Raw genomic sequence first — 17,173 nt, forward strand, 5'->3', positions numbered from 1 at the left:
TTCACAGACTGGGTCACAAACCCTTCATACGCCAGGCTGGGTCACCAGACCCCTTCACACACCAGGCTGGGTCACCAGACCCCTTTACACAGGTCTATCAGCTAGGCAACCGGCCACACGGTCCTTGGAAGCAGCAGGTCTGGAAAAACATGGCCGAGCAGGGCAGGAGCCTGAGGCAGTAAAAACACCAGCCAAAGTGGTGCTGTGCAGGTGCACTTTCTCCACCACCCCCACCCCCACCCCCCACGCACAATGTTACCAAGCCATCCTGAACCGGCTCCGAGGCGAGGGGAGCCTGACCAAGCATTCCATTTTCCCAATAGATGTGAAGCTGAGAGTAGAGGGGAGGGCCCCAAGGACTTGACTTTATTATCTTTTCAGCCATTGAAGGTGCTTCATTGCCCACACTGGAGATGGTTCTTTTGCTGGGCTGATGCAACTGGGGATTGGGATTTATTCCACACCTATAGCTGGTGACCAGCTTGGCCACTGTTCTCCTAAAGCAAACATACACATGAGCACAGAGAGACCAAGGCTATTCAGAGAGACCTTGAGGTCTTTGGTGAGAAGTCTACACTTCAGAGGTGAGAGTGGTGATAGAAGAAAAACCAGGCACTGGACGCTCCCCTCATGCCAATCCTGGCTTAGCAAACCTGTGTCCTGTCACCATCCGAGTGTGACCATCTTGATTCAGACCTTTGGGACGGCCCCAGGAAGAGTTTCCCTAGACCAGCAGGTGGCACCCTGTCTAGCTTTACTAGCTATTTCTTTCCTTCTGACCCAATTTTTCTGCCCTTTTAACTCCTACCTCTTTCCCCAAGACCCTTCCTCTTCTGCCCCACTCCCCACCCCCTGAATCCACTAGGATTTGCAAAGTTTCCAGTTTCTTCTGCTGTCTTGTGAGCTTTCACACTTCTGGGTGCAGGTGCAGGCCAGGCGCCCTTTCCACCCTGCTGCTTGGTGGATGAAAGGGATGGGGATTTTCTTCTCTCAGCTCAGCTGTCTTTTCCTTTCCTTTACTTTAAGTTCCTGAAACCAACCAGATACATATCAAATTGCAAGGGGTTATTTATGCTGAAAGTCCTCATCGGTCTTATGTTTGAGATTCAGAGCCTCCCTGCCAGCGTAACACTGGCCTTATATGCTCTAGAAGGTCCTCTACGACCCCCACCCACCACCCCCTCCTGACTTTGATCACTTTGCGAAGCCTTTGCCTGTGAGTTTGGCTCTGAAGGGTCCTTGCCCAGCCCCTCTGTGGCCACAGGAGAAGGGCACAGATGGGGGCTGGGTCACACTGCCATACTTAAGATTGGAGAGGACTGAGACCTGTCATTTCACAGATAAGAAGCCTGAGGCTCAGAGAGGTTGAGCCCTTGCCAACTCCCACTGTCAACAAAGTAGTGGCAGAACTGGGAGTGGAATTTGTTGCATCCGGCACTGCAGACTGACGCCCACTTCCTGGGCCAGGACAGCGTCAGAGGACTTCCAATGAGCTGAAGTCCAACCTCCTGACACCTCTTGCCCCTGATACCTGGGCTCCTGCCAGTGCCTTCACTGGGGAGTATGCCATCTCCAGAGGAGGCCACACATCTGGGCTCAGCATTTCTTTTCTTTATCGCAATGAAACCTGTCTTCCTATTGTTTCCACCCGGAGTCCTGGTCCTACCTCTCAGAGTCAATGCCCTTGTCCACTGACTACGGTTCTCATGGTCTGTGCCTCCTGCTGCCTCTTCTCCAGATGAAACAATCTCGTTCCCCTCCATCGTGGGAAACCTTGTCACCCCTGGGAATGCACTTCTAGATAGGAAAACCAAACTGTTTTCTGTACTACACTTAACACTTCTGACACCAGACGTGTGGGGTTTTCCACATCATCCAATTCTCCAGCTCTCTGGATGTTGACAATAACTACCTGGAGTTAGTTAGTGCAGACCTTACAGGTCAGGGCTCAGATGCCAAGCACAAGTGACCAGGATCCACACTTCTGTCTGACTTGGCTACTTATCGGGGCTCCCCCAACCCTCTTCAAGTTCAGTAATTTGCTAGGACGGCTCACAGAACTCAGGGAATGCATGGCATGTCCTGGTTTATTACGAAGGATATTACAAAGCATACAGATGAGCAGCTACACAGGGCCAGGTCCAGAGGGGTCCTCACACGGGAGCTTCTGTCCCCGTGGAGTTGAGGCATGCCACCCTACCAGCACATGGGTGCATTTGCTAACCTGGACACTTTCCAAACCTTGTCTTTTTGGGATTTTTATGGAGGCTTCATCACTCTGGGTGATCAATTATTAACTCGATCTCCAGCTCTTTCCCCTCCCAGGAGGATCGGGGGTGGGGCTGAAAGCTCCAAGCTTCTAATCACGGCCTGATCTCTCTGGCGAACAGCCCCCACACAGGAGCCCACCAAGAGTCCCCTCATTAGAACAAAGGACACTCCTACCAGTCAGGAAATCCCAAGGGTTCAGGAGCTCTGTGCTAGGAACCAGGGAAGAGACCAAATACATATTTTTTATGTCACACCTTCCCTCTCCATCTGTGGGGCTGAGATCCAGGTATTGTCTGGTGGGCCCTGAGCCCACAGGATCACACGAGTCCCCTTGGTGGCCACACTGCACAGCCCTTCACTCTCAGACCACCCAAGAGCAGCTGAGCAGGAAAGGAGGCCACCGAGCTGGGAGCCCAGCACCCCAAGCTGTCACTGCCTGTCACCGCAGCTTCCCAAGCTGTTCCTCTGCTCTGCGCGGCCAGGAGCAGAGCTGGCCAAGGAGTGAGGCAGGAGCCAAACGCAGATCCAGATGCCGCTGCTGGAGGAGAGAGGCTGTGGCCCGGGCCTGGCACGTGGGGTGGCAGCTCAGCCAGCTGGGATCGCAGGGGCGCACTGGACAGGGGACAGCTCCTGAAGCACGCAGATCAAGAGGATGCATGGGGGGACATTCCACACAGCAATTGTCCGCAAAGATAGCACCGAGTGGCCATTTCAGTCGTGTGGCTGGGGCGCTTTGCCACTGGGGGTTGGGACTGCCAAAGTGTCCAGCAGCACAGTTCCCACAAGATGGGGAGCAGTTGGCATTTCTGGTTGAAAAGCTGGCTTTTGTAGGGTGATTTCCAAGCTCCTCTAATTAACGAGAAGCAGAGATTTCAGGTTGGCAGAGAGAGCTCCCTCTGGCCGGATGCATGTGTTTGCTCTCTCTCCGCTGCTTTTAAGTCTTTAAAAAAAATACTTGCGGGGAGGGGGAGGCCTTTCGGTTGGCTCCAATTTTCAACTTTAACAGGAGTGCATAGAGCTGAGTGGAGGGGCTCCATCTGTTACCAACAGGTCAGGCTCGGCTTGCCCTCTCTCCTTAAACAAATGACCCGAAAGTCCAAAAGTTGGTGCAAGGATTGGAAGGTTTATTCAGATTACTGGTACTCAACTAAATGTCTAACCAAGCAAACAAACAAAGAGAAAAGAGGAGCAGTGGGGTTCAGTTTAGCCTAGTCCCACTCAGCGGGGCCAACCTATTCCATTAACAGTAATTGATAAAAGCAGTTCTCCCCACTGTTATCAGCATAAAGAAGAAAAGGACTAACTAGGTTTTAAATCAGAGAAACAAAGCATAGACAGGAGCCCTCCAGGGTGCACCTACACAGAAGTGGATACAATCCGACCAAACAGCAGAAGAGGGCTCAGAAAATCAGAGAAAGGTAAAGAGAATAAAGCATTGCCTTGTCAGAATTTAGGCCAGGGACTCCAGGAGAGATCTACCAGCAGCAGAGACATGGGAGCAAAATAGTCCCAGTGGCCACGTGCCTCTTGCAGCTACAGTCTTCTCTGGTGCCCAAAGCTTTCCAATTTTTGCCAGTGATTAAATTAGGCTCTCGGATTCCAAAGTCATAGAAATTTTCAATGTACCCAATAGTAAAGCAAGCAACGCTTTATTACAAGAGGAGACAGACTTATGCATAAGCCGGGTAAGGACAGTAAGGCCAGCCCCCCGAAGGGAGCTGTTCAGGGTCTTTTATAGGGAAAGGAGTTAAGGGGTGGCAGGGCAGTGTCACTGGAGGTGGCCCATTCTGTTCTTCTTGGTTGTGTCATGGGTGCATGCTCAGTAGGTCCAAACTGGCAGTGCTGTTCATCATTGTCACCCCAGGAGGGTCATTGTAGCAGTCACCTTGAAGCTTTGTGCTCAGGTGGGAATTCCTAAAGGGGTCTTAAGGTTAATCTGTAACTTTTACAGTGATGGTAAACAAGCCTTGGGGAGGGGTTTTGCAACTCAGTAAATATCTGTTTCCTCCTTATCTCAGTCTGTTTTGTCAGGGCAGCCCATGGGGTAATCATTTGCCCTGGGGGTCTCATGACTGAGGAATGGAAAAGTAACAAAGTGTCCTCTGCAGGGAAACTGGAGTCAGTTTGGTTCCCAGCCTTACTCTGTTTCACATCCAGAGGCCCACAGGCCCTGGCCCCTGCCCTTCGGGCTCCCTGAGCCCTGGGTTTCCTGCCTACAACATCCTCCAACACCGCGTAGAGGGTTTCCCTGCTCTCAAAAATCCTGAAGAGCCCTCAAATCCCAGGAGAGTAGAATCCAAGTGCCGCACACTGGTATCCACACTCCTCTACTGTTTCCCATTCTTCCAGGTCAAAATAATCCCAGTTTCTAAAATAACGTATCCCAGGGAGACATGGTTTTCTCATCCGCAAACCCTGTGTGGGCAGGGTGGAGGCTGTGGTGCTGTCTCTCGTGCTGTCACTGTGCTGGAGTCCAGGGGACAGCCGGGGCGGCTGCCGGTCCCACCCTGACCCGCTGGCTCCCTGCCCGGCTTCACTGGCTGCCTGCCCTGTCTCGTGTGGCCCCTGCTCTTTGTTTCCTCGGAGTCGTGGAATGGCAGAGCTTGATCACTTTATAAAGGAGGTGGCTGAGGCCTAGAGAGGGTAAGGGTCGTGCCCCAGGCTGCACAGCCAGTTGTGCTGAGCGGGGACTTCTGTGCATTTGGGGGCAGGAGGCGCATGCCTCCCCTCAGTCTCTTAAAGTCTCTCGCAGCGCCAGGCACATGGTGGCCACTCTCATGAGTGCTGCTTGGTAGATTAATTCCCTCCTGAACTTCTTTGGCTGTGTCTTGTATGTAGAAATGACTCCAGCAGGAGCAAGTCTTGTTGGAAGAAAGAACCATGCAGAATGGGGAGAGAGTTTCTATCTCCCCAGTGGCCTCTGCCCCGCTTCTCGATGATTCCAGAGGTATTCCCATGATGGCCTGTCCAAAGGCCTGGATGGCTGCGGAGGGCCCACCGCTACTCGAGCCAGCTCCGGCTGCTGTGCCTGGTGATCATAGGTAATTATGTTCCCATAAACGTGATGGATGGTCCCTCATCAGACAGTAAATCCAAAGCTAAGCAGTTTGCGTTCATTTGCAAATCAGCTCTTCTCTGTCCTGTGGCCCTGTGGAGAGAGGGTTGTAAGGGCCGAGCTAATGGTGCTGCTGTTAATGCACGAGGCGGCCCAGGATTCATAGCTTTAATTACTTTTCTTCCAGGGGCTAAGCTGATCATAGAGGCTGCAGGGACGATGGGTCTCCTCTCCCTTTTCATGGGCCCACCCCTGAGGAGTTCTAATAAGGAGCTGATTTTCCAATCTCATTAAAAGCAGCACATTAGGGCCAACAAGGCCTGGGGGGTGAATCTGCAGATCTGGGTTCCCGTGGAAGCAGCATTTGTAGAAAGCCCACAGGCCGAGTGAGAGTCTCCTCATCTGTGTTCTATCCCAGACCCGTCCCCAGTTTGCTGTGTGATCTTGGGCAAGTGGTTTGACTCCTCGAGTCTCAGCTTGCTCGTTTGTAGATAATCTGTGATTCTAGTCCTGTTGTACGGGAACTGACAAAGTGATTTAAAGGTAGTCGTCCTTACTAGATTCTCCTTACTGAGTGCTCACAATGGGCCAGGCCTTTCATGCACACAACGGTCCTAAGAGTCTGTGCCGTTATTATCCCCACTTAACAAGCAAGGAGCCTGATGCTCGGAGGTTCAGTAACTTGCCCAAGAACACGCAGTGAAGGCGTGGACGGAAACCCAGGTCTGACTAAATCCACAGCCGGGGCTCTTCACACGGGACTACACTGCCTCCTGACACTAAACCCACAGCTCTTCAGTTTTCCAGATTAGTAAAATGAGGCCATAATGACAGTTTCTACCCTCCCTCACATAGTCTGAGGCTTCAGAGGACTTTAGTACTTTTTGAAGAAAATGCCAAATATCCACATCCCCATGATGATTATTTCTCCACCGTTGGGTTGCCCGGTGGGCAGGAGGTGGCACAAAGCAGAGGACTACAGCCTGGGAGACCTGCCTTGGTCTCTGGGTTGGTCCCTGCACAGCTCTACATTAACGGAGGAAAATCCTTCAAAAGCTGCTGGGTTAGATTTCTCATCTGTAAAATCAGGAGGTTGGCCTAGATCTGTGGTTCTCAAGTCTGGCTGTACCTGAGAAACACTTGGGGGAGCATTTGAAATATGCAGATGCCCAGGCCCACCCCAGACTGATCACTGGGCCATGGGTCTGGCATGGCCTCTGCACAGCTCCTCAGGCAATTCTGGCATGCACGTGGCTGGGAACCACCAGCCCAGGTGACCTCCAGGGTCCTCCTGCAGCTCTAAATGTCTAAGTTGTTTAATTTATTGAGTGTCAGCTATCACTTCAGAGTCAAATTAATTTGATATAGGATCTAACCTTAACTTGAATTAAAATCAAAACTGAGTGTGGGATAATGGGATTGGGATCAAGAGTTTGTTTTCTTCTCATTCCTGGGCCAGCTCACCCTCTGTGCAAATGGAGACACTAATTTCCCTTCTTCACTCCATTTCTTCAGCTGTCAAATAGCGCTGCTTCCTCAGCAGAGACTTGCAGACGTAAGACCTGGGTGGAACCTGAGCCAGCAGGCTTGGAGAGATCTCCCTTCACAGACCCTCTGCCCTCGGTTTCTTTAGCATCTCTTGGGATGATTATTGCAGGTTGGAAAGTAATTAAAACTCTGCAGGAGATTTTTTTAAAAAGTAAGTCATGACACTCCATGAAGAAATAAGTCCCCCTGGAATGTTTTGTCCCTTTATTTCCAACCAGGAAGTTTGGGCCCTTGGGTACATGCCCCAGAGTGGAGTCAAATATTTCACACATTGGCAGAAATGGCACAGACAAGGGCTTTGGAGTCCCAAAGACGCTGGCTCAGATCCCACATCTGCCCCTGACCAGCCATGTGATTTTGGGGATGGTACTTAAACTTCTGAGACCTCTGTCTGATCTCTGTAAAATGGGGATAAAACGTTCTGCCTTGCAAAGGCCTTGCGAGAAGGCAACGTGATGTAACTGTACTATGTGTCTAGCCTTGGCCACTCTATGAGGCGGAGGGGCAGGCCAGGCTCAGGCCAGTCGTGGGGAAATGGAGAAGCTCCACGTCTGACCTCCTCTCAAGAGCTGTCAGAGAAGATCATGGCGATCTCCTGATCCCAGAGTGTCCCAGGGAGGAGAATTAGTCAGGTGTGATGTCTCAGGCTTACCTTCCAGGCAAATGTGATGGACCAAGTCTTGTTCTTTAAGCAGAACAGTAGGACGGTGGGTACGGCATTGCTATAGGCTCATGTCTGTGTCCTCCCAAATCCATATGCTGAAATCCTCACCGGAGGTGAGGCCTTTGGGAGGTGACAAGTTCATGAGGGTGGAGCCCTCACGAATAGGATCAGTGCCCTTATAAAAGGGGCCCTAGTCCCCACACTGGCCAGCTGCCAAAAATAATTTTTTTTAATTAAAGAAAAATAAAAGGGGCCCCAGAGAGCTCCCTCCCCCTCCCCTCTACCATGGGAAGACAGTAGAAGACGGCGGTTCATATGAACCTAGAAATGACCCTCACCAGATGTGGAATCTGCTGGCACCATGATCTTGGACTTTGCAGCCTCTGGAACTGTGAGAAATAAATTTCTGTTGTTCAGTTTATGGTATTCTTTACAGCAGCCCAAAGTGACTAAGATAGCATGATTAGAGAGAAAAAGTCTCCACATTGGTTTTCTGTGTGATTTTCCTTCATTCGTTCAGTCATTCATGCAACACATATTTAGTGGGAACATGCTTTGTTCCAGGCAGTCCTCTAGGTCAGGAATCAGTGCACTTTTCTGTAAAGGGCCGGACAGCAAATATTTGGGGTGTTGGCTGTATGGTCTCTGTCGCATCTGCTTACCTCTGCCATTCAGATGCAAAGTGGCTGTAGACGCTACACAAACAACTGAGTGTGGTTTCCTTCACGGAGACTGTTTATAACAACAGGCTGCAGGCTGTAGCGGCTGGCTCCTGCTTTAAGTGCTTGGGACATATCAAGGAATAAAAGACAAAAACAAACAAACAAAAAACCCAGCCTCCAGAGGAGTTTATATTCTAATGGGGGAATACAGACAGTAAGCAGTGAATATAATAAATAAGTACATTTTTGAGTATTTTTTAATATTTATTTGTTTTTATTGAAACATATTGGTTATTTATATTTATGGGGTACAGAGTTATGTTTTAGTATCTGTTTACCATGTGTGATGATCCAGTCAGGATAATTAGTATATTCATCATTGCAAAACTTAGTCATTTTTCTGAGCTGTAAATATTTGATCTCTCTTATAGCCACTTGTAACATGCAGTAAATTACTGTTAATTACAGATGTTTAGCTGGACTGTACACCATAGAACTTATTTTTCCTATCTAGCTGTGATTTTGTGTCCATTAACCAACCTCTCACTTTCCCCTTCCCCCACCCCTTTTCCATCTCTATTAACCACAGTTCTCATTTCTGAGTATGTTAGAAGGTGAGATGGTGTTATGGAGAAACAGTAGGGTTCAGGCGAGACGTGCTGGTGCTGACAGTGCACGTCTCTTCCCAGCTCTGTGTTCAGGGAGCTCACGCTGGTAGCTGAAAATGGGCCGTGATGGGAGAATTTACACCATAGCAATCAGCAGTGGCTACAAATGAGCCCCCTCCCCCAGAACCGGTTGTTAAATATTTACCAGCACACCACTGGTATAAGGGGATGGAGCAAGCAGGGTTTTTTTTTTTTTTTTTTTTTTGTCTTTTTCCGTGTCCGGCAACGGATCGCAACCCTCAGTGTCACCCCCGTACCGGACCGGGACCGGCAACGGGATCGCAACCCTTGGTGTTGCCCCCGTGCCTTGCTCAGCCAGTGAGCGGAACCGGTCTGTATGTGGGATCCGAACCCTTGGCGGGAGCGCCTCCGTGCTTCCCAAGCGGCGCACTAGCGCAGTGCGCCACCGGGCCGGCCCGCAAGCAGGGTTTTAATCTTTATAAGACTTGTCAGGGTCAGCCTCATTGAGAGAGCGACATCTGCACAGGGACTGGAAGGAGGGTGGGGAGTGAGTCTGTGGCTAGCTGGGGACATTCTTCCCATGTGGGGGGAGGCGTGTGGCCTGGGGGTGGCAGAGCCCAGCCAGGAGGTCAGCATGGCTGAGAGAGAATCCGCAAGAGCGGATGGTGCAGACCATGTGCAGCACAGTCAGGAGTGGAGGCAGGGAGGCTGGTAGAGGCTGTTACAGAAGTCCAGGAGTGAGATGATGGCAGCTCTGCTCAAATGATGTGGGACCAGCAGATGTGTTAGACGTGGTCACACCAGCATGACCTGCTGAGACATCAGCTGTCCAGTGGGGACAAAAAAGACAGTCAAGTGCTCAGGCTGTTGGGCTAACTGGAGGGTGAGGTTGTTACTAACCAAAGAGAAAGACCAGAGAGAGCAGTTAGGGAGAAGTCTGAAAGGTCTAGTAGAAATCCTAGGGAAGACGTTGACCGTGGGTTGGAAAGTCAAGCCTACAGTTTGGAGGAGAGATGAGGCTGAAGGTGTAAAGTTGGGAGTTGTCCACAGAGGGTGGCATTTAACTCCAGCTCAGCAGAGGAATGGCTATCAGTGAGGGACAGAAGAGAGCAAAGTTCCCAGCCCCGGGGCACACCAATGTTTGGAAGTTGAACGAAGAGGACAGAACATGAGGGACCAGGAAATAGAAGAAATTATTTTATTTTTCAAATAGAAACCACTGGAAAACATAATTCAAAGTACGGCTCAAATTCTCCCTGATCTGGGTGTTACAGGGCCCAGGTCTAGCCACCTGCCCCCTTTCAAAAGCAAATCACTCAAAAGTCAAATGTTGGTGAAAACGGAAGTCAGCTCTTGTTCAGGAATACCAGTGACCTGAGGTGAGATGTCAGGCTAGCCCATCTCTCCAGTAAACCTGAAGGAGAGTGGCCTGACTAAAGCCATCTGCAAGACTCAGATTTACTGAGGGTCTTTAAAGAGGGGGCTGAGTAATGGAACGTGGGAAATGAAAAGCAGGGGGGAGGGGGACGTGAGCCGCGGGGGCTCCTTGCAAGGAGCTGGGTGCAAGTTCTCACCAAGGCTCCGTCTGGTTCCAGTCCCGTCCTTATCTCAGGGTCTGGATAGTATGTGCAAATCTGCAGCTCCAGGCTGGCTGGAAAACATTACATTCATGTAAATAATGTCATCTTGCCCAATAACCAAGGTTCAAAATATCAAACAACTATGGGAAGAGAGGGAACTCAGAGAAATGCATGCCAAGGAAAAAAACATATCCTTTAAAAATCTTTTAGACCCATGTGGTTTTAGGTCCCAACATGCCCACACTCCGTAACCATGCCAGCTCAACCTGCTCTGTCCTCCCCACCCCCACCCCAAGCAGCTCCAGTACCTCCTACCCAGGCCCCTCATGGGCACTTCTCACAGGCTGTCCTGAGTCAGTCCCCTGTCCCAAGAGGATGTCTTGCCACCCAGAGCAACGGTCATGCCCCGGATCCCTGGGCTCCCTCCCTGTGGGGTAGGCAGCTGTGCACAATGGTAAATGTGCACTAGACGGTTGGCAGGTGGACGGTGGTGCAGGGAGTGACTGGATCTGTACATTCACTTAGCAGTGTTGACCGAGCAGTATTGACCTAACACATGCACACCAGGACCCAAGCTTCTTAGAGTGGTTAGAAGAAAAGCAGATCATCTGCAAAACCTATCAGAATTTCAGATCACAGAAGGGGTCTAGGAGAAAAAAATTGAAAGAGAATGTCTTGGGCTTTTTGAAGGAATGCCTCAGGGGAAAGCCCTAGGTTGACTGACCCCAACCCCACCCAATGGCCAGTCCCCTTGCAGACAAGGCAGCTGCTCACTTGCAGGACACACCTTTCCCTCTCTTGGCCTCCCTTTGTAAAATGCAGGGGGTGGTGTGTGGCTTCCTCAAGAGAGTGCCTGGGGGCTCTACGACTGGAACCCAAAGAAGGTGCTGCTTTCTGATGGACCTTGCTGCTGGCTGTCCTCACTGCTGCTCAGGTGACCCTCACACTTTTGCACGTTTTCCCCAGAGTCCCTGTCCTGCTGTCATCTTCAAGAGCAGCCACTCCCAGGTGCACTGTCCAGGCTGAGGTCACCGTGAGCTGCTGATCACTCCCCCATCAGAGAACACAGGGCTCATCCTCACACGGAATCCCAGGAACACAGGGGAGGAGTGGACACGCGTAACAGCTCGCCTGCTCCCTGCCACCAGATTTTCTCTTGGCCGACTCTGCCATTCGCTCTTGTCCTCGAGTGCCATGGAGAGTTCTGGTCCAAGTTCGTTTTTCCTCTGTGTGGTCACTGCGTCCGGGAATGGCGACGGCGCCTCTTTCCGTGAGGACGTGGGCCTGCTTTTGTGCCGATCTGGGTGCGTTCGCTGGTCAGTGTCCCCGCCTCTCTCCCGGTCTAGCTGCAGCCAGCCTCAGGGGGCAGGGCCGGTCTTCTGTTTCTCAGTCAATCTGCGCTTGCTACACTGCAGCCACGTGACTGACCCTTTTAAAGCCCCAAGGGCCACGGGCTTTTCTGAAAACCAGGATTCAAAACAGCACCCTGGGTATGATTGAGCTCAGTGGTGTCTGAATGAAGGGAAACCTTCCTCTGAAAATACGCTCTCCCAACCTCTAGCCTCGACACAGACAGACCTTTGTGACTGCAGCTGTCCTGTGGTTCTATCCTGCGTAGCCAGCAGAGGAGGTCTGGCTCTGAACCGCTTCTCTGAGGTTCCCACCTCCTCCAGTCCAGCTTTATGTTATATTCAGTCATTTAGGTTGTCACCTGCCCTGTCCCTCCACCCGCTCACAGACCCGGGCAGAGCCTGGGCCATTTCTCCAGATGTGGACGCCATCTTGGGAAAGACCACATTTTTTTTTTTTTGTCTTTTTTCGTGTCCGGCAACGGACCACAACCCTCAGTGTCGTGCCCGTACCNCAGTCTTCTCTGGTGCCCAAAGCTTTCCAATTTTTGCCAGTGATTAAATTAGGCTCTCGGATTCCAAAGTCATAGAAATTTTCAATGTACCCAATAGTAAAAGCAAGCAACGCTTTATTACAAGAGGAGACAGACTTATGCATAAGCCGGTAGCGACAGTAAAGCTAGCCCCCTGAGGGGAGCTGTTCAGGGTCTTTTATAGGAAAAGGAGTTAAGGGGTGGCAGGGCAGTGTCACTGGAGGTGGCCCATTCTGTTCTTCTTGGTTGTGTCATGGGTGCATGCTCAGTAGGTCCAAACTGGCAGTGCTGTTCATCATTGTCACCCCAGGAGGGTCATTGTAGCAGTCACCTTGAAGCTTTGTGCTCAGGTGGGAATTCCTAAAGGGGTCTTAAGGTTAATCTGTAACTTTTACAGTGATGGTAAACAAGCCTTGGGGAGGGGTTTTGCAACTCAGTAAATATCTGTTTCCTCCTTATCTCAGTCTGTTTTGTCAGGGCAGCCCATGGGGTAATCATTTGCCCTGGGGGTCTCATGACTGAGGAATGGAAAAGTAACAAAGTGTCCTCTGCAGGGAAACTGGAGTCAGTTTGGTTCCCAGCCTTACTCTGTTTCACATCCAGAGGCCCACAGGCCCTGGCCCCTGCCCTTCGGGCTCCCTGAGCCCTGGGTTTCCTGCCTACAACATCCTCCAACACCGCGTAGAGGGTTTCCCTGCTCTCAAAAATCCTGAAGAGCCCTCAAATCCCAGGAGAGTAGAATCCAAGTGCCGCACACTGGTATCCACACTCCTCTACTGTTTCCCATTCTTCCAGGTCAAAATAATCCCAGTTTCTAAAATAACGTATCCCAGGGAGACATGGTTTTCTCATCCGCAAACCCTGTGTGGGCAGGGTGGAGGCTGTGGTGCTGTCTCTCGTGCTGTCACTGTGCTGGAGTCCAGGGGACAGCCGGGGCGGCTGCCGGTCCCACCCTGACCCGCTGGCTCCCTGCCCGGCTTCACTGGCTGCCTGCCCTGTCTCGTGTGGCCCCTGCTCTTTGTTTCCTCGGAGTCGTGGAATGGCAGAGCTTGATCACTTTATAAAGGAGGTGGCTGAGGCCTAGAGAGGGTAAGGGTCGTGCCCCAGGCTGCACAGCCAGTTGTGCTGAGCGGGGACTTCTGTGCATTTGGGGGCAGGAGGCGCATGCCTCCCCTCAGTCTCTTAAAGTCTCTCGCAGCGCCAGGCACATGGTGGCCACTCTCATGAGTGCTGCTTGGTAGATTAATTCCCTCCTGAACTTCTTTGGCTGTGTCTTGTATGTAGAAATGACTCCAGCAGGAGCAAGTCTTGTTGGAAGAAAGAACCATGCAGAATGGGGAGAGAGTTTCTATCTCCCCAGTGGCCTCTGCCCCGCTTCTCGATGATTCCAGAGGTATTCCCATGATGGCCTGTCCAAAGGCCTGGATGGCTGCGGAGGGCCCACCGCTACTCGAGCCAGCTCCGGCTGCTGTGCCTGGTGATCATAGGTAATTATGTTCCCATAAACGTGATGGATGGTCCCTCATCAGACAGTAAATCCAAAGCTAAGCAGTTTGCGTTCATTTGCAAATCAGCTCTTCTCTGTCCTGTGGCCCTGTGGAGAGAGGGTTGTAAGGGCCGAGCTAATGGTGCTGCTGTTAATGCACGAGGCGGCCCAGGATTCATAGCTTTAATTACTTTTCTTCCAGGGGCTAAGCTGATCATAGAGGCTGCAGGGACGATGGGTCTCCTCTCCCTTTTCATGGGCCCACCCCTGAGGAGTTCTAATAAGGAGCTGATTTTCCAATCTCATTAAAAGCAGCACATTAGGGCCAACAAGGCCTGGGGGGTGAATCTGCAGATCTGGGTTCCCGTGGAAGCAGCATTTGTAGAAAGCCCACAGGCCGAGTGAGAGTCTCCTCATCTGTGTTCTATCCCAGACCCGTCCCCAGTTTGCTGTGTGATCTTGGGCAAGTGGTTTGACTCCTCGAGTCTCAGCTTGCTCGTTTGTAGATAATCTGTGATTCTAGTCCTGTTGTACGGGAACTGACAAAGTGATTTAAAGGTAGTCGTCCTTACTAGATTCTCCTTACTGAGTGCTCACAATGGGCCAGGCCTTTCATGCACACAACGGTCCTAAGAGTCTGTGCCGTTATTATCCCCACTTAACAAGCAAGGAGCCTGATGCTCGGAGGTTCAGTAACTTGCCCAAGAACACGCAGTGAAGGCGTGGACGGAAACCCAGGTCTGACTAAATCCACAGCCGGGGCTCTTCACACGGGACTACACTGCCTCCTGACACTAAACCCACAGCTCTTCAGTTTTCCAGATTAGTAAAATGAGGCCATAATGACAGTTTCTACCCTCCCTCACATAGTCTGAGGCTTCAGAGGACTTTAGTACTTTTTGAAGAAAATGCCAAATATCCACATCCCCATGATGATTATTTCTCCACCGTTGGGTTGCCCGGTGGGCAGGAGGTGGCACAAAGCAGAGGACTACAGCCTGGGAGACCTGCCTTGGTCTCTGGGTTGGTCCCTGCACAGCTCTACATTAACGGAGGAAAATCCTTCAAAAGCTGCTGGGTTAGATTTCTCATCTGTAAAATCAGGAGGTTGGCCTAGATCTGTGGTTCTCAAGTCTGGCTGTACCTGAGAAACACTTGGGGGAGCATTTGAAATATGCAGATGCCCAGGCCCACCCCAGACTGATCACTGGGCCATGGGTCTGGCATGGCCTCTGCACAGCTCCTCAGGCAATTCTGGCATGCACGTGGCTGGGAACCACCAGCCCAGGTGACCTCCAGGGTCCTCCTGCAGCTCTAAATGTCTAAGTTGTTTAATTTATTGAGTGTCAGCTATCACTTCAGAGTCAAATTAATTTGATATAGGATCTAACCTTAACTTGAATTAAAATCAAAACTGAGTGTGGGATAATGGGATTGGGATCAAGAGTTTGTTTTCTTCTCATTCCTGGGCCAGCTCACCCTCTGTGCAAATGGAGACACTAATTTCCCTTCTTCACTCCATTTCTTCAGCTGTCAAATAGCGCTGCTTCCTCAGCAGAGACTTGCAGACGTAAGACCTGGGTGGAACCTGAGCCAGCAGGCTTGGAGAGATCTCCCTTCACAGACCCTCTGCCCTCGGTTTCTTTAGCATCTCTTGGGATGATTATTGCAGGTTGGAAAGTAATTAAAACTCTGGCTTCCTCAGCAGAGACTCGCAGACGTAAGACCTGGGTGGAACCCGAGCCAGCAGGCTTGGAGAGATCTCCCCTCACAGACCCTCTGCCCTCGGTTTCTTTAGCATCTCTTGGGATGATTATTGCAGGTTGGAAATGCTTCCTCAGCAGAGACTTGCAGACGTAAGACCTGGGTGGAACCTGAGCCAGCAGGCTTGGAGAGATCTCCCTTCACAGACCCTCTGCCCTCGGTTTCTTTAGCATCTCTTGGGATGATTATTGCAGGTTGGAAAGTAATTAAAACTCTGCAGGAGATTTTTTTAAAAAGTAAGTCATGACACTCCATGAAGAAATAAGTCCCCCTGGAATGTTTTGTCCCTTTATTTCCAACCAGGAAGTTTGGGCCCTTGGGTACATGCCCCAGAGTGGAGTCAAATATTTCACACATTGGCAGAAATGGCACAGACAAGGGCTTTGGAGTCCCAAAGACGCTGGCTCAGATCCCACATCTGCCCCTGACCAGCCATGTGATTTTGGGGATGGTACTTAAACTTCTGAGACCTCTGTCTGATCTCTGTAAAATGGGGATAAAACGTTCTGCCTTGCAAAGGCCTTGCGAGAAGGCAACGTGATGTAACTGTACTATGTGTCTAGCCTTGGCCACTCTATGAGGCGGAGGGGCAGGCCAGGCTCAGGCCAGTCGTGGGGAAATGGAGAAGCTCCACGTCTGACCTCCTCTCAAGAGCTGTCAGAGAAGATCATGGCGATCTCCTGATCCCAGAGTGTCCCAGGGAGGAGAATTAGTCAGGTGTGATGTCTCAGGCTTACCTTCCAGGCAAATGTGATGGACCAAGTCTTGTTCTTCAAGCAGAACAGTAGGACGGTGGGTACGGCATTGCTATAGGCTCATGTCTGTGTCCTCCCAAATCCATATGCTGAAATCCTCACCTCCAATCTGGAGGTGAGGCCTTTGGGAGGTGACAAGTTCATGAGGGTGGAGCCCTCACGAATAGGATCAGTGTCCTTATAAAAGGGGCCCCAGTCCCCACACTGGCCAGCTGCCAAAAATAATTTTTTTTAATTAAAGAAAAATAAAAGGGGCCCCAGAGAGCTCCCTCCCCCTCCCCTCTACCATGGGAAGACAGTAGAAGACGGCGGTTCATATGAACCTAGAAATGACCCTCACCAGATGTGGAATCTGCTGGCACCATGATCTTGGACTTTGCAGCCTCTGGAACTGTGAGAAATAAATTTCTGTTGTTCAGTTTATGGTATTCTTTACAGCAGCCCAAAGTGACTAAGATAGCATGATTAGAGAGAAAAAGTCTCCACATTGGTTTTCTGTGTGATTTTCCTTCATTCGTTCAGTCATTCATGCAACACATATTTAGTGGGAACATGCTTTGTTCCAGGCAGTCCTCTAGGTCAGGAATCAGCGCACTTTTCTGTAAAGGGCTGGACAGCAAATATTTGGGGTGTTGGCTGTATGGTCTCTGTCGCATCTGCTTACCTCTGCCATTCAGATGCAAAGTGGCTGTAGACGCTACACAAACAACTGAGTGTGGTTTCCTTCACGGAGACTAGTCTGTGCCGTTATTATCCCCACTTAACAAGCAAGGAGCCTGATGCTCGGAGGTTCAGTAACTTGCCCAAGAACACGCAGTGAAGGCGTGGACGGAAACCCAGGTCTGACTAAATCCACAGCCGGGGCTCTTCACACAGG

Source organism: Galeopterus variegatus, unplaced genomic scaffold (assembly GCF_000696425.1).
Source record: "Galeopterus variegatus unplaced genomic scaffold, G_variegatus-3.0.2 Scaffold4209, whole genome shotgun sequence".
Classification (NCBI taxonomy): Eukaryota; Metazoa; Chordata; class Mammalia; order Dermoptera; family Cynocephalidae; genus Galeopterus; species Galeopterus variegatus.